The sequence below is a fragment of the Anopheles ziemanni genome, chromosome 3, assembly GCF_943734765.1.
Source record: "Anopheles ziemanni chromosome 3, idAnoZiCoDA_A2_x.2, whole genome shotgun sequence".
Taxonomy (NCBI): Eukaryota; Metazoa; Arthropoda; class Insecta; order Diptera; family Culicidae; genus Anopheles; species Anopheles ziemanni.
Genome location: NC_080706.1, coordinates 22,761,735 through 22,776,536, shown reverse-complemented (window position 1 = coordinate 22,776,536; position 14,802 = coordinate 22,761,735).

Genomic DNA, 14,802 nt, shown 5'->3' with positions numbered 1-14,802 from the left:
CACCGGGTGGAGTTAATAGCATTAAAGTGGAAGAGTAAGCCCGAAAGATGTTTTATATTTGTGCGACACACTTGCATTAACATGGAGACGCCTCGCCGCACTAAGGATGTGACAATAAACGGCGCCGGCTTCGCAAGAAAGAAAAGAAAAGGGCTCCGGAATCGCAGCGGATAGGAAAGATAAATCATTACCGGGCGCGTTCCCAGCGGCGCTGGCAGCAAACGCAAGATGACAGGAAATTTGCTCGCTTCTGGTGCTTATCACAAAACCCAACATTATGTCCTAAGTAGTGCGGGGCTCGCACGCCGTCCGGATTGTGCTGCATCTTTGTGTGCAGAGTGCTGTTCGTGAACGGAGGTGTGCAGAGTGCTTGGTAGCGATTTTTCACATGTGCGCTATTTAATCAGTGATGCTGACGCTGGTGCGCCCGTTGCGAGGAGGGAGGGGGGGGGGGGGGGGAGGGTGAGTGTTGCATGCAGACAGAAACACCCACATCCCTACACCTGCTCACAATGGCGGAGTCGGGCGTTTTCTTTTGTCGTGCGAACAAACAATGGGAGGAAACGGATGGAGCGGGGTCTTGGGTTCCCGGACGGCGGAACGTGGAACTTGAGTACGGATCCACACCACCGTCCCACAAAGGGCAATTGCGCGCGTAAGGGGTTGGCCTGTGGGGAGTGGGGCAAATGTTGTGCATGGCGTCTATAATTCATGCAATGCGAAAAACTGCCGGTGACAACGGCATCAACGGTGACGTCAGCTTCATTGTGCATCTGCGACCGTACGAGCGATGACAGCGCCCTCTAGGTGGCACCCGGTCTAGCGCCATGCGATGTCATCTGAGTGAGCATGTGGGAACCCCTGCACGGGCACGTCCCCATCATCGCCATCATCGCAGCTATCTTCTTCGCAGTCGGCTTTCGTCGGAAATCTCATCGTCAAGGGGAGCCATTCTGGATAAGGGAAGAGGGACTAGTACAAATGAAAAAAAAAATTTCAGCAAACCTCCGATTGCACGGTGGGAATGTGGCAGAAGGTTCTGCGCATCCTTCCATGTTGAGTGTGGGGCAAGTGGTTGCAAGAATTGCAAGATTTCGCGTGGAAGAAATGAAAGGACCGAAAAGATGCAAGATGACAAATGAAGCCGTCAATTATCAAGCGATATCACTGCAACGGCTTGCAGGATATGAGTGAGCTGTTCTTCATTAGAAAGTATTTTACATCGCTGTTCAATGGAGGCGCATGGTTGTTCATGTAACAAATGTAAGAGCTAGCATAACTACATTTCATAACACTTTTTAGTCTTGTTTATTTGATTCTCTTTGTTTAGATTGAAATCATCTGGTGCATCGAATATGATTAGGTGTTCGTCATTGGTTATAATTATGCAACAAAGTTTTAATGGAGGCGCCTGGTTGTTCATGCACATGTGCAAAAACTCGGTGAATTCATCTCCCATCTTGTTCATGTTTGGCTCGGAATCATCTTCCAATAACAGTTTCAGATTGAATGAGGTGAAGTCAGGTTGAATGAGTGAAAAACTCAATTTATGGATTAGATGATTGAGCTTTATTGTTAGACCATTACATTTTCTGTCAAAATCCATTTGATAAAACATTTTACTAACAATTTATTTAATTACGCCCTGTATCAGACTAGTTATAAAACATGTTTAGCGTCTAGTGAAATGCAAAAAACTTTCTTTTTATAAAACTTTTTCTATTTTTACTTCAAATAACGTGGTGGAAAACCAGTATAATAAAAATTTATAAAAAGAATAAAAAAATTTACATATTTCTGATCTAAAATAACAACTTCAAATCTAATTTGTCTCTTGAATACCCAAAATGCAAGTTGATGAAAAAAAAGTTGCCCAAATAAACTAAAAAGGCTGAGCGAAAGATTTTAATGCAATCTATTGTGGCATCGGTAGCGCCAAAATCGTGTTACGTGTTTCAGGTTCGTGCCGCTGTTTTGCTCATCCCATTTTATTTTTGTAACAATCCTCGTTTAGTACCCCCGACCGACGCTGCCACCATGCACATACAACGATCAAATTCGCCAAAAGGTGCGCGAAGGTGAGTGTGCGCGCGTGTTCTGATTGGGTCGATTGAGTAATAGAGAAAAAAACATCATCACCGATTCAGAACGCGAAACGGATCGAGGAGGAAAGTAATTTCAATATTTCGTGACAGGAACCAGTGAGGCTCGTAATGGTGGAAAATTGATGGAAAGCTTTCAATATGTCGGAGAATTGTTGCCGTTGATGATGCGTTCGCCAACGTGGCTTGATATGTCCATGATGTGCATACGGAGGTGGTGGGAAAATTTTGTACACGACGGGGTCGTAAAGTTCATTCAACCGGGGGTGGATGAATGGAAAAACGTCTGTCTATGTAAACATGTTCTTCAATTATCTGGTTGGCCGTTGACGGTATTATTGAGATGAAAATGGTGTATTGCATTTGCAAGGATTGAAAATAAAAACGATAATGAAAAATAGTTTGTAATAAAAAGAATGTTAAAATAATCGTTGTTTTACAAGTTTTTTCACTTTTCTTAACCGTTAATGTGCAGAAATATACATTCAAAACGCTTTAAACTAAGTGTATGTTTTCGATAGTTACAAAGCAAATCTTTCCCCATAAGTCATGCATTGAAATGCTCTTTACTTTTTTTAGTACATGTTAAATAAATTGGTTTCATTAAACAGATTTGTCCACCTTTAGAGTAACGAATTTCCTTTGGTTTAAATCCTCCAACGATTGTTGTAAGATGGTTTTTTCGAAAATGTTTGATCAATTCTCAGAAAACAACAATCATTACTTATTCAAATGGATGCTAACACACAGAAGACGAGCTCCACCCCAGTCACATCCATACTCCCTTATGATTTATCGTGTACCGTGCATCGTAGAAAAGGATAATCTCCCCACTCGAGCGTGCATTCTATGAGCCGTTTAAACTTTTCCCTTCCAGCATTACGGTACATAATCGGTTGAAAGCATCCCAAGCAGATCATTTATGGATCTATTTCCTTTCGCCGTTTGTCTATTGAGCGTTTTCAGATAAATTGCTTCACAACAGAACCAGCCGGGGATGAATGTATGCACGTGCGGTGCGTACCAAAGGTCTCTAGAAAGCTCCAACTGCCGGTGAGCTCGTTCCCCGAATGCTAGCAAACGCTGCGATGCATCCGCTTGACCGGCTGCAGCGGGGAAGTTATATTTTCTTTTGTTATTAAAATTAAGCAGAAAACGATGAGTTGACATATGATGGACGTAAATGGAGTTTCATTTTATCTGCGCCAACACTAAAGATCCCTGGACGGGGGGCGGAATCCCTAGGATGCAGGTTGCAATATGAGCATGTCCGTTGGAACGAGTTCCTTTTTTGTGTTCCGGCTCTGTACATCTCACACACACACATACACACCCAACACAGAAAGGTGTAACGCTAGCTATGGCGTGTGCAACGCTCAAGCATTTGGATGACGGATTATATTTAGCTTCATCCACGGGCTCGTCTTCGTGGAATCGGATGGAATCGGGGACACCGTACGTAGATCCAGGAGCGTGTGCACTACCGATGCTTCCTGCTGCTTGGGGAGCAGCGCACTGCACGAGAGGTTGCAATCTGCCTTCCGTCCAGTCGACGCGGCGGTGGCCTTTCATTCGTTTGCCTATTTTTTAAAACCATACCGAGAATACCACTAAATGACTTTTTTCCAGGTACTGCAATAGCTGAATGGTGGTAACGGTGTGTGCGAGAAAAGTGGCCACTCGTCCCGGGCTGGGATTAAGTGTAAACATAGAACCATGGAAGGCCGGGAGGACGTGCCGGTGTGCATTCGCTGGGGTGTCGTTTTGCCTGCCAGTTGGCAGCTGGGATCCGGTTCCACCCGGCCCGGCTTGACGTTAGTTAACGCACCGGCAATGATTTAGTGAGATGCACGTTACTTCCTCCGTCCCCGATGGGCAGATACACAAACACACCAGCAGGCAGGTGAGTACGCTCGGCCAATTTCATACTCGCGTTGCAGCTTTTTCATTAGGCCGATCATGGGAGGCTTTGAAATACGCTGCGAGAAGGATAATCTGCAGTTACTTTCGTATCCGTAGCTTGCCGTTTACCTAATTCTCTAGTGAGCAAAAGCTTAATTGTAACTAAATATCATCTGGCCTAACGTGAGAGAAAAGTGATTCGCTGCTGGGAACTTTTCCTGCTGGAGGGTGAGTAAGTGGAAAAATACGGTAATATTCCTACAGAATGTTGTAACTAGTTCATACCTTCGTGTGTTATTTCCAGCGTCCTCCCAGCAATGTAAGCTATTTGTTTAATGTATGCCTTTTTATTAATATTTATTAAAAACTGCTATTGACACTGGATCCCGTACTTTATTTCTGAAAACACTCAATAAATGTTTGCTGAATGCAACAAATGAACAACAGCTGAAAAGGGTTTGGTAAAGACAAATCAACAGCTGGAAGTTTCAACTATGAACAAAATTATGTTTTGATACCGTGAGCCAGTCTGTTTTGTTCCGCTTTTGATTTCCGCTTCACAAACGCGCTCAAAAGCGGTATGAAAAATTAATTGAAGGATGCTGCGCTGTCCGTCGGCGTGTTGTTAGTGTAGGCTCGTTCTGCGCGCGTATGTGTGGCCATTATGCTTGAATTAAAAGGTAAATGTAGCATCACATTCATCGAGTGTGCCCGTAGGCATCGTTACAAAGAGTCGGCAAGCCATGCGTCGGGAAGCACATGTGAACACGAAACCGCAATGGATCATGCAGGAAAACCAACCCCCTCTCTCTCTCTTTCTCCCTGCGACTGGCCTTCACTAGCTCCTTTTCAGCATCCTTTCGCCGCCCGAACCGTATCCTGGCTAATTCCTACTTGCACCGAACAAAACGACCGCACTGTTTGTACACATCGTCTTATCGTCGTCTCATTACGGGAACATGACGCCCCTGGGCGAAGGACGTTGGCGGTCGGGAAGGAGGTGATTCGATCGCCTGTTTCTTCCCATCCCTCCGAGCCGGTGTTGAAAGCGCATCCGATACTGGGGCTTAAAACCGCATTCACGACGTCGCCGGAACCGGTCGCCTGCCCGGACGACTGTGTCAATATGTGGCATGTGGTCCAATGCGACGAGTCGCTTATCGACGAGCTCCATCTCGTGCCCGGCCGGTGTGCTTTGTTCCCGGGCGGAATTACTGTTTGTGCAATCGGTATGTGCGCCGGAGGCTGGAGCATGTAGGGTTTCAGGGGAGGCGAGTCGAGGGCGCGCGCGAACCGAAACTCTATCTGCGATGTGGAAAATGTATTAAAAGAGCCGGGAAAACACAATCGTCCTGTTGGCGCGCGTTGGTGTGCAGTTGCGGGCATTATGCGTTGCACAAATTCCAGATAAGCGAGATTATTTTTAGTGCATGCCGAGTCGTTCGCCGGGCAAGTGGAGTGTTTTTATATCACGTCACCATATCAGCGTGTAAACGTCAACTCGATACTGTTACGACCAATCAGATCCTTGCGCTGGAAAAATTAATATGAGAGACATTCAATCTCAAAGTGATACAGAGCCGGAAAGTTCGTTGAATAGGATAATTTATCTGAGACGCATCTATTTGTGTCGTGATAGCTACAGGCCTGATGATATGAAATTTATCTTTCCACAATCATTTATTGATAAAGTTATCTGTTCTTCTTTATTCAAGATAGTTTTTATTCTTTCAAGCTCATCAAGCTTCATCTGTGTGAATTGTTTTGCTTATCAGTTAATTCGATTCTATCAATCAGTTAAACAATATGCACCTGTAAATTTAGTGAGTTACCTACTAATCGTACAGATGTGCTTATTTTATTTGTTGAAAACTTTTCAAACGATTGAAACTGCTATTGTATCAATAAAACTGACCACATCTTTCAGTAAACTTTCAATAATGATCGGATCAATTGTGTTGAAATTGTAGAAAGACAAATTGAAGGCTCTAGTAAAAATGGCGAAGGTGAAAAAAGGAGAAAAGAGAAGGTAAATTAACAGTAAAATTTGACATTTAAAATTCGGTCTGATAATACTCAAGCATTATTTATTTATTTTAAACGAAGAATTATGCGATAAAATACCTTTTGAGAACTATTAATGATAATGTTTAAATTGAATTGAACAGTTAAATGTCATACAATGCTACCGATGACCAAGTTGTACATTGCATTGAATAAAAAAAGATACTGTTTCACCCTGAACCGAGGGTTTGTAGAAGCAAACCGGGGATAAATAAAAGGAAGTGAACGACCTATCAGCAGCAAAATCGAGCAGGGGCAGTGAATAAATAAATGTTAGAGTTTAGTACACTTCACGTCCGCGATGAGTTATGGGTCTGATTTACTGCAATAAATCTGAAATTTATTTGATGGACCCATTTGTTTGCACGCACGGTGATCGGGAGCTGCTCGAACTGCTATCGCATCGAATATTTTTACATTCACTTTCCCGATGCCGGCTGGCCGGGCGTTTGTGAGGTGGTGAGTTTGAAGGTACGGGCACCGGTCAGGGGTCGTTTTTACCACCCGATTTGGCCGGTCGGGCCGGTCGGAATCGTTCCGGTTGCCATGGTGGGGTCTGGAGAAAAACAAAAACCGGCGCCAAAAACAAAAAAAAAGCTATGCATGTCGTATGCTCGATAAAGTCATAAGCCCGCTGGTTTATGGTTGGTATTTTCCAGCGTCAACTCGCCTCCGCTTCACCCTTTTTTCCAATGGGTAAAACAATACGGTGCTTCTGTTCCGTGGCAATTTTGTGTCATCCAGCGCGCGAGAGAGGAAAGGTATGAATGTGGAGGGGCTTTTGATTAAGGAGAGAATCGAAACGAAAAAATTCTCGATTGAAAAATCGACTGAGACAAGCGGGTCTAGCCCTGTTCCGCGTATAATCTATGTGCCCGGTCCGATGTGGCAATTATTTATTTTTATTCATAGTTTTTACTATCTATTGCTCCATTGACTTCGGCATCGGTTCGTCAGCGCCGTTTTGGGCTGTCAGTGGTTGCAATATAGTGCAATGAGCGAAAAAAAGCAAACGGCTCACCGAGCGTTGTAATTAATGGACTTCAATCGTGTGTGCACTTTTTAGATTGCATTTTACGTGAAATTTTGCTCTCGTTGTTTTCCCGGCCGAGTAGATTAACTTTTTCTCGCTTTTCACAGCTTGTTGGCAAAGCAACGTTAAAATTGTTATGAAATAAGTTTTATGAAATTTTTCTGGTCGAATATTTGAAAGTGATTTCAAAAGAGATGAACATGGAGAATATGTTCCTCGATGAAATTATTATTTATTTCGTTAGATCTGACGACACGCCACCGCAATAATGTTTCCTTCCGCTGAAGGAACAATCCAAATTATCTCCATCGGGTTGCCCTCAGAATGTGCAATTATGATGGCATGTGCCGTTAGTGTGGCGACAAAGCGGATTCACAGCTCCCCCGGCCGTGCCTTCGGAGGTCGGAAAAGCAGAATGTAATCAAAATGTTTTGCTCGGATCTAATCAAAAAGTGCTTTACTCACCGAAACGCTCGCAGCACTGGTTGCTAGCTTCGCTGCTCCACCTGCACTGCTGTAAACCGAGTTGGCACGCGGCGTCTCCACCGTCGGCCGTGGCAGCAAGGGCCAACCCCATCACCAAAGAAATTTTCTTACGAATTCCTGCATCCCCCGGATGGAGCGTCCCGCGTCTTGAGCTTTTGTTCTCCACCCTTCGGGTAGCAAACGTCGTTCACTCGACCGACACCGTTTTGCAAGTAAGGACAAACATGTTTTTCAATCCGACTCCACCCACCCAGTGGCTGCACAGTGTTTCTGATGTAAATGGCGTAAACAAAACGAAAAAGCTGATTTATGGATTTAAATAAGCTCCAAGCTCCAAGGAGCGCCACCAACGCTGGCAGGTGGGAGGCCGAACCGGTGGCAAACACGGGGACAATAGACTCCACACACACATCCGGCGCGGGCGATGGTGGGCTCCACACAAATACACATTGTATCCGAAGCGGATCCAAAGCACCTCGCACCGGCGCACGTCGGAGTGTGGCTGGAAGGAATGCGTTGGGTGAAGTGGGAAAATGCGCCCATACACCTGGCGCTACCGTTCCGTCGAGATAACAAGGTGAGTGGGTGTGTGTTTGGTAAAATAACGGGACGGCGGAAACTCCGTGCCGGGCCGGGGAAAAGCAACAGGGCCGGCGATAGCATCGAAGCCCGCCGCATGCACTTCCATTTGTTCGCACCGATGGTGGCTACAAAGTCGCGATAATGCCTTGCGCCTGATGAGTGGCTGGCAAAAAAAAAGAAAACAACCGACCATTTCCAGCAGCACAATTGGAAACCCGAAAATGAAGCAAAGAAGAAAAAAAAACGAGCGCACCATCACAAATGACTTTTTCATATTAAAAAGGCATTCAAATTTCACGGTTTAGCGCGGTATGAATAATTCAGTATTTATGTCACAGGATTGAATGTGCTTTTTTCTCTCTCTCCCTTTTTCATCTTCCAGCTTTCCTCCCGGGCAACTGGGTGCCTTATCGTGCGGTTCCAAAGTGCGCGAGTGGTGGTTTTTATCCTGTGCATCCTGTATCCGCCCGGTACACGCAAACAAAAGTCCTTCGCTATCGTCGTTTCCGTGGCACGCTTGGCGCTGCTGCATATGAACTATTTTATTACAAAGGAGAGCACGTAGCATTTTGCGTCGTCCGCGCGACGTAATGGTTGCATTGTCAAATGAAGCACCGTTTAGAGATAAATCAGAAGAGCTGACCAGTGTATGTGCGTTTCTTTGTGGGAGCTGCCAGCGAAGAATGCCCAATTGGATGGTTAGTAATGGAGCCACAGCCAGTACTGTTGATTAAATATTTTTTTCAAACGGCAAGTGCATGTGAAACTATAAAACAGAGTGATAAAACAACTCATATCACTTGTAAATATTTTGCATAAAACGATAAAAGGGAAAGAAACTATAGTGAAAAATGTTTTACATGCTTTTAGAAGATTATGAACATTGATTATAAAAATTGTGACAAAGAATGGAAAAGAATGGAATGGTTCCGAGGAAGAATGGTAGCCGGTAAGTGAAATACTTAGTACAATATTTTATTTTGCATAAAAGGCTCCGAAAAAAGTTTGAGATGTTTACTTAAATTACTTTGAGGAAAATCCCCCTCTTCATACGTATTAAACCTTAAAAATAAAAGCAAAGTATGTTCACGCCACGACATTCGTGAGTCACAGTTTGAACGACAGTGCATAGCGACGAAACGCAACAGTCGGGGACAGATCCATTAAATCGGGTATCCCATGACGCCCCGGCAACCATCGGAACGGTTCTTTGTAGCCACCATAAATTGTATCGTTTATGCTCAGCTTTGGCTAATTGTTTGCCTGAATTTCAGTGTTAATTTATTTCCGCCGAACGCGCAATGAAAACTTCTTCTTACGGGCCTGAAACTGTTGCCGAACGGCTGCACGGAGCGAAGGAAGCAAACTGCTTAGCAAAGCTACTTTTCCCTGCTCCGAGACGGCTGACGTGTGTACGGTTTTTAATAAGCCAACCCCGGCGTGGTGCAGCGCGTTTTCCCGGCCCCTCTCCGACCCGGTCCGTGCCAACGCGATAACGGTTGTGCGAAATGACTGCGACGACACTGCACACTGATCATCTTCGCCATTATTTTCATCGCCATCATCACCCGGCCATCAAAAACCGAGCAGAAAAACCTTTGCGTTTTAGGGGTGGGCTTTTGGGTGACGGGGTTCTGTTGTGAAGTTTATCCGGAAAAATAATTCCGATGGTAGAATGGCAGCCAGCTAGGCGGGGCAAATCAACGTCGCCCGCACAAGGATGACGACGAGCAAAACATCTGTTCCCGGAGCGTTTTCCCGAGTCCCACGAAAATTTGAACGAAGGGGGATCTCGGCAATTATAAAACTTGTTTCGCGAAATCTTGAGCGCTTTATTTCGGAGTGTTGCATTTTCTAGTTTCTTTTTTCTTTTCGAGTGAAAAGTATAAAACACATGAGATGTTGAACCCATCAGCATACGTTGGAGCATGAAAGGGGGAAACATAAATTATTCTGGCTAATGAATAGAACATGTGACAAAGTTTTGTCACGTTTCGCATCGCAGCGTTTGTTTCCTTCATATCACGAGTCATGACTTCATTACGCTTATTATATGCGGAAAAACGAATTATCTGTGTCAAAAGCTGCAATTTGTCTATAACGTAACAGCATTGACAACATGCCATATAATACCATTATGTTATTTTTTGTTTGGAATATACGCTAGTTGAGAGATATGGATATTGTCTAACGTAAACAATGGAATGACAATTTTGATCACAAACTTTGATGTGAGGAAAACAAAAAGTTACAAAAATTTTGCCCTTTGATAGAATCGTGTTTGTGTTCTAATGCGTCATAAAAACATAGATATTTTGAATGATTCATATTTGAAACCTTCAATAGGTTTAATGAGCTTGAGCAAATTTAATGAACCCACCCACACTATGACATGCCTTTTCAACTCACGAAGGTTCGTTGATGTTCGAGATGCTGTTGAAAACATAGTCCAACTTCGTCCGCCTTCATTTCTTCTGCGAGTTTGTGAAGAAGTGTAAAAAGAAGGAAAAATCCTAAACCAACGCACAGCAAACAGTTTAACAACAGAGCAAACAATTCAGTGGCCTTTGGCAAAAGGACGATAGCGGCAATTTCCGGCAAATGACAGATTCGAAAACCTGAACCCATTTGTAGTATAGTAGGTGAGGCCGTTTCCAGATGTCATCCGCGCACTATACTAAGTCGTTTCTCTTTTCCTACCATTGGATACATCTAAAAACTCTGAACTGTCCTTGTGATGGAGTCGGTGGGCGTCGGGATCAGTAATCGTGTGATGCCATACTCCTTCTCCTCTCGTAGGGAAGTTCACAAGCGACACGCTTTTTCTCGGTAGGAAGAAGGTTCGAATGTTTCCCAACCGAAACTTCTGTCACTTCTACTGTGCTAGTTTTTCACTTTCAAGGTAGCAAAAGTTCACGGGCAGCGCCAATGATCGATAAACGAACCAAACTGAAAAACTACCGAACTGACAGAAATCCTAATGATTACACTTCCACCTTCGGGGTCGTCGTGTTCCAGCTGTGTGCTTTCCCTCCAGCTTTGGTGCGGATGACTTTGACCTGAACTTTACACCTTTCTTTGTACGCCCGTTCCCCCTCTCAGGTCAAATGTTTCGATGGTTCGATAGGGCGAGGCAATGGGAAGGGGGTCTCAAATATGTGCTTCGGCTGCCTTTTTCACTCCTCGTGGAAGGGACAAGGCAGTTTTTACTGCCCAAGAAAAATGGCAACCACACCGATATTGGAGAAAAACATCGCAACGAACAAATTCATCGTTGTTGAAGTACGTAAGGCGAACGCAGAATGGAAACCAGACAGGACACAGGGTATCCAACACGGTGAAGAGTGAGCGAAAAAAGTCTGTGCAATGTTAGAATAAAAAAAGAAACGAAACCAAAGAGAGAGCAGATAGTGCGATCGTCGACAAGAAAGAGTCATTATCATCTCCGCTCGGAATTGCGGAATAAATTGAGGAAAACCATTCCCAACCCCAAGTCCGGTGGCTGTCAGTTCGGGCTGACAGCGGTGGGCGTGGGGCCGCCACCGGGAAGTCGGGAAAGTTAGTTAAAGCAACGGTTTCCACCGAGAAGGGGCGGAGTTTCCCTCACGACATCGGCCTTCTCGATATGAGTGGCACGAATCCAATTTGGCGAAAGTGATAGGATAGGGCGCACGAAAGGACATCCATCGGGAAGAATCGGACGGATCGGATCAGGCCGAGAGCGGCTCAACGGGAGCCTCTTATCGTTTGCGCCCACGGCGTTCCGGTGGTGGCGCTGCTGATTAAGCAGGAAAACTTAATTGAAATGGCAATTACTGTGATCCATTGTGTGCGAGGGATTGTGGGAGAACCGGAGCAAAAAACCAAAAAAAGCGAAAAGCGGCAAACGGCTGCATTTTCTCGGGGGCCCTCTGGGGGAGGGAGCTAATGGGCACACGGGTGGGGGAAAAGTTTTCCCGAACGCCAAAGATAAGCTCAAACTTTAACAGGCTTTCGAGCGCCGACGACGTGTGAGTAACGCATAATGAAAGATTTCGCTAATGTGGCTGAAATGATACTAACTCATTATTAAGGAAAACACTTTCCCCTGAAAATTTTTCATACAAATACTTTTCATTTCAAACATTATTTACTCAGTTTTTCATGTTTTCTTACACACAAAAACCTCATCAACCTCGTTTAAACTGTTTGAAGTTATGGGAAACAAAATTTGACGCCATTCAACATTGCTATCCAGAGTGTATGTAAACTCGGACACGAGACTACACTAGAAAATCTAACAACGTCGTGTTTACACTGCATCTGTCACCAGGACAGGCACTTCAATTATGTCGCGAATCGTTTGCATGTCCACGTCCTATTATTTATTCGATGGACGTGTTTTCGGAGTCGAATGCTGCAGAACCGTGCTTAAAATGAACTTCTGACCCGGTCCGGAAGGTTCGTAGGACGGAGCGCGCACGAAAAGTAATTACCATATACACCGCATCCGGAAAAAGGTGTCCACCAGCACACGGTACGCGCCTCACAGTAATTGTACGCTCATTTTTCACCCATCCTGAACCAGTAATTAACGGCAAATAACGGGTATGCCTGGCGCTTAATTGTCCGTCACGGCAGATCAGCCACCCAGGGTGCCACCGGAAGCCCGCCGTCGGAACGGAAGTAATGCACGGATGGGTCGTGGCGTGCCATCAGTCATCGGTTAATTTGTTTGCACACTGTTTGACCGATTCGCGGGCCAAATGAGTTGTCACCCACGCTGCACCGCGATCCCGGAAGAGCGTCCGCGAGATGAGCATTAATTCGTGGCCCCACGAAACAGTTGTCAAATATGCATAAATTTTCGACTCCCCCACCCCAACGTCCCGCTTGGCACTATCGGACTTACCGGCTGGCGTAAAAGTGACTCAATATGCGAAGTGTGTGATTTATGCTTCACCGGCAGCACGCTTGGATGGTCCGCAAGGGGTGAAAAAATACTCATCGGGCTAAAAGTGTCCCGCGTTTGGAGCCACCGGGGTTTGGACTGGAGTCATCCTCTATTGCAGAGCGAGTGCTCTCGACTCACGCATTTCCCGCCGAGCAGGGCAATAAGCTGATTTAACACCCATTAACTGAATTAGCCAGAGATTTATCATTTAATGAGCATTTTAAATCTCCGCTCGGGGTTCAAGCGAATCGCTGTCCATCCGCCGCGAGCTACTACGACCGGTCGCGGGCACCTTAATGCCTCATGAAATATTCCCGAACACTCCAATAACCGGAGCATCCAGCGTCCGCAAAGTGCAGCGCCGGTGTTATGCGCGCCGCCCGAGTCAGCCGGTTTCAGCTGATCCCATTCATAATTTCGATACTCTTACGCCCGGCGTGAAAGTGCATTATTATCTTTCGGCCAAAAATGCAGCACCATCCAGGGGGTGGATGTTGACCGCCGTGGTTTGCAGACTGCCGGACTTTGATAGAGAAAGAGTGCACGCCGCCGCGATCCGGTGCTACTTGGGGCTCATCATTAAAATGGAATTTCCGCTGCGGGGACTGGCGGCAGTTTATTCGGTATTTATCATGCCCGGAATCCCAACCGCGACGGCGATCCGAGGGATAAGGCCGCCCGGCTATCCTGGTATTTTCCAATCACCCAGCGACGTGGGTCCAGCGACGAAAGGCAATTAGCAGATGCCGAATTAATGCCACCACACTACAGAGGACAGATGGGTTTTAGTCGGGAGGACACTAAGGCGCAGGGTTTGTTACATAATTTTATCGGGCCACTCTCCTCGCCTTATTGAATTTGAAAGTATACTATTTCATTTATGATAATGAGGAGCACGCTAGGAACGTTGGTTGTAATAAAACTCAGAAGAACAAGATTAATCACTTATGTCACCCCGCCGTCCATCGCTAAGTAGCATAAAACGCTTATTATCAAGCGGAAGCGCATATTTTTTATTTGACCTACCTTGGCAAGCACGAATTGTTATGGTACTTGACACATTTTTCATCAGTTCATCAAGAAATGCCCAAATGCAGTTTAGAATGTGACATTTTTCATAAAAATTAAGTTGATGCTTGATTTTGCTTATTTTGATCCTGCGAGCACATATTCTTAGTAATTTTAGGAACAAATAACTTTTAATAATTGAGATTTGTTTATATTTTTTTAAATATAACGAACATTTCATTTTATTTAACTAATGTGATTGATTACTTTGTTAAATAACTGATCTATTTTTGTTAAATTTCAGTAAGAAAAGCTAAATAATCGTACAATGCAAAAATAAATTTGTTTGAATTCAAATACAGCGTTTCCCGGTTTTTTATTCCAAAGTCCCATCCAAACATTAACAAGTGCCAGGTTTCATCTAACAAGTTGCGCTTTATAATGGCAACATTACCGTTCTACAAAGCCACATTCAATATCTAACATGTTTCATCTCGCTATCGGTTTGACAGCTCTCAAACCTTAATTTCGGTCTTCGTCGCCTACTGGACGCAAATCGACAGCGCGATGAAACATGTTAGATATTGAATGTGGCTTTGTAGAACGGTAATGTTGCCATGCCATCGATGATGCGTTGTTGCCATTATAGAGCGCAACTTGTCAGATGAAACCTGGCACTTGTTAGTGTTTTG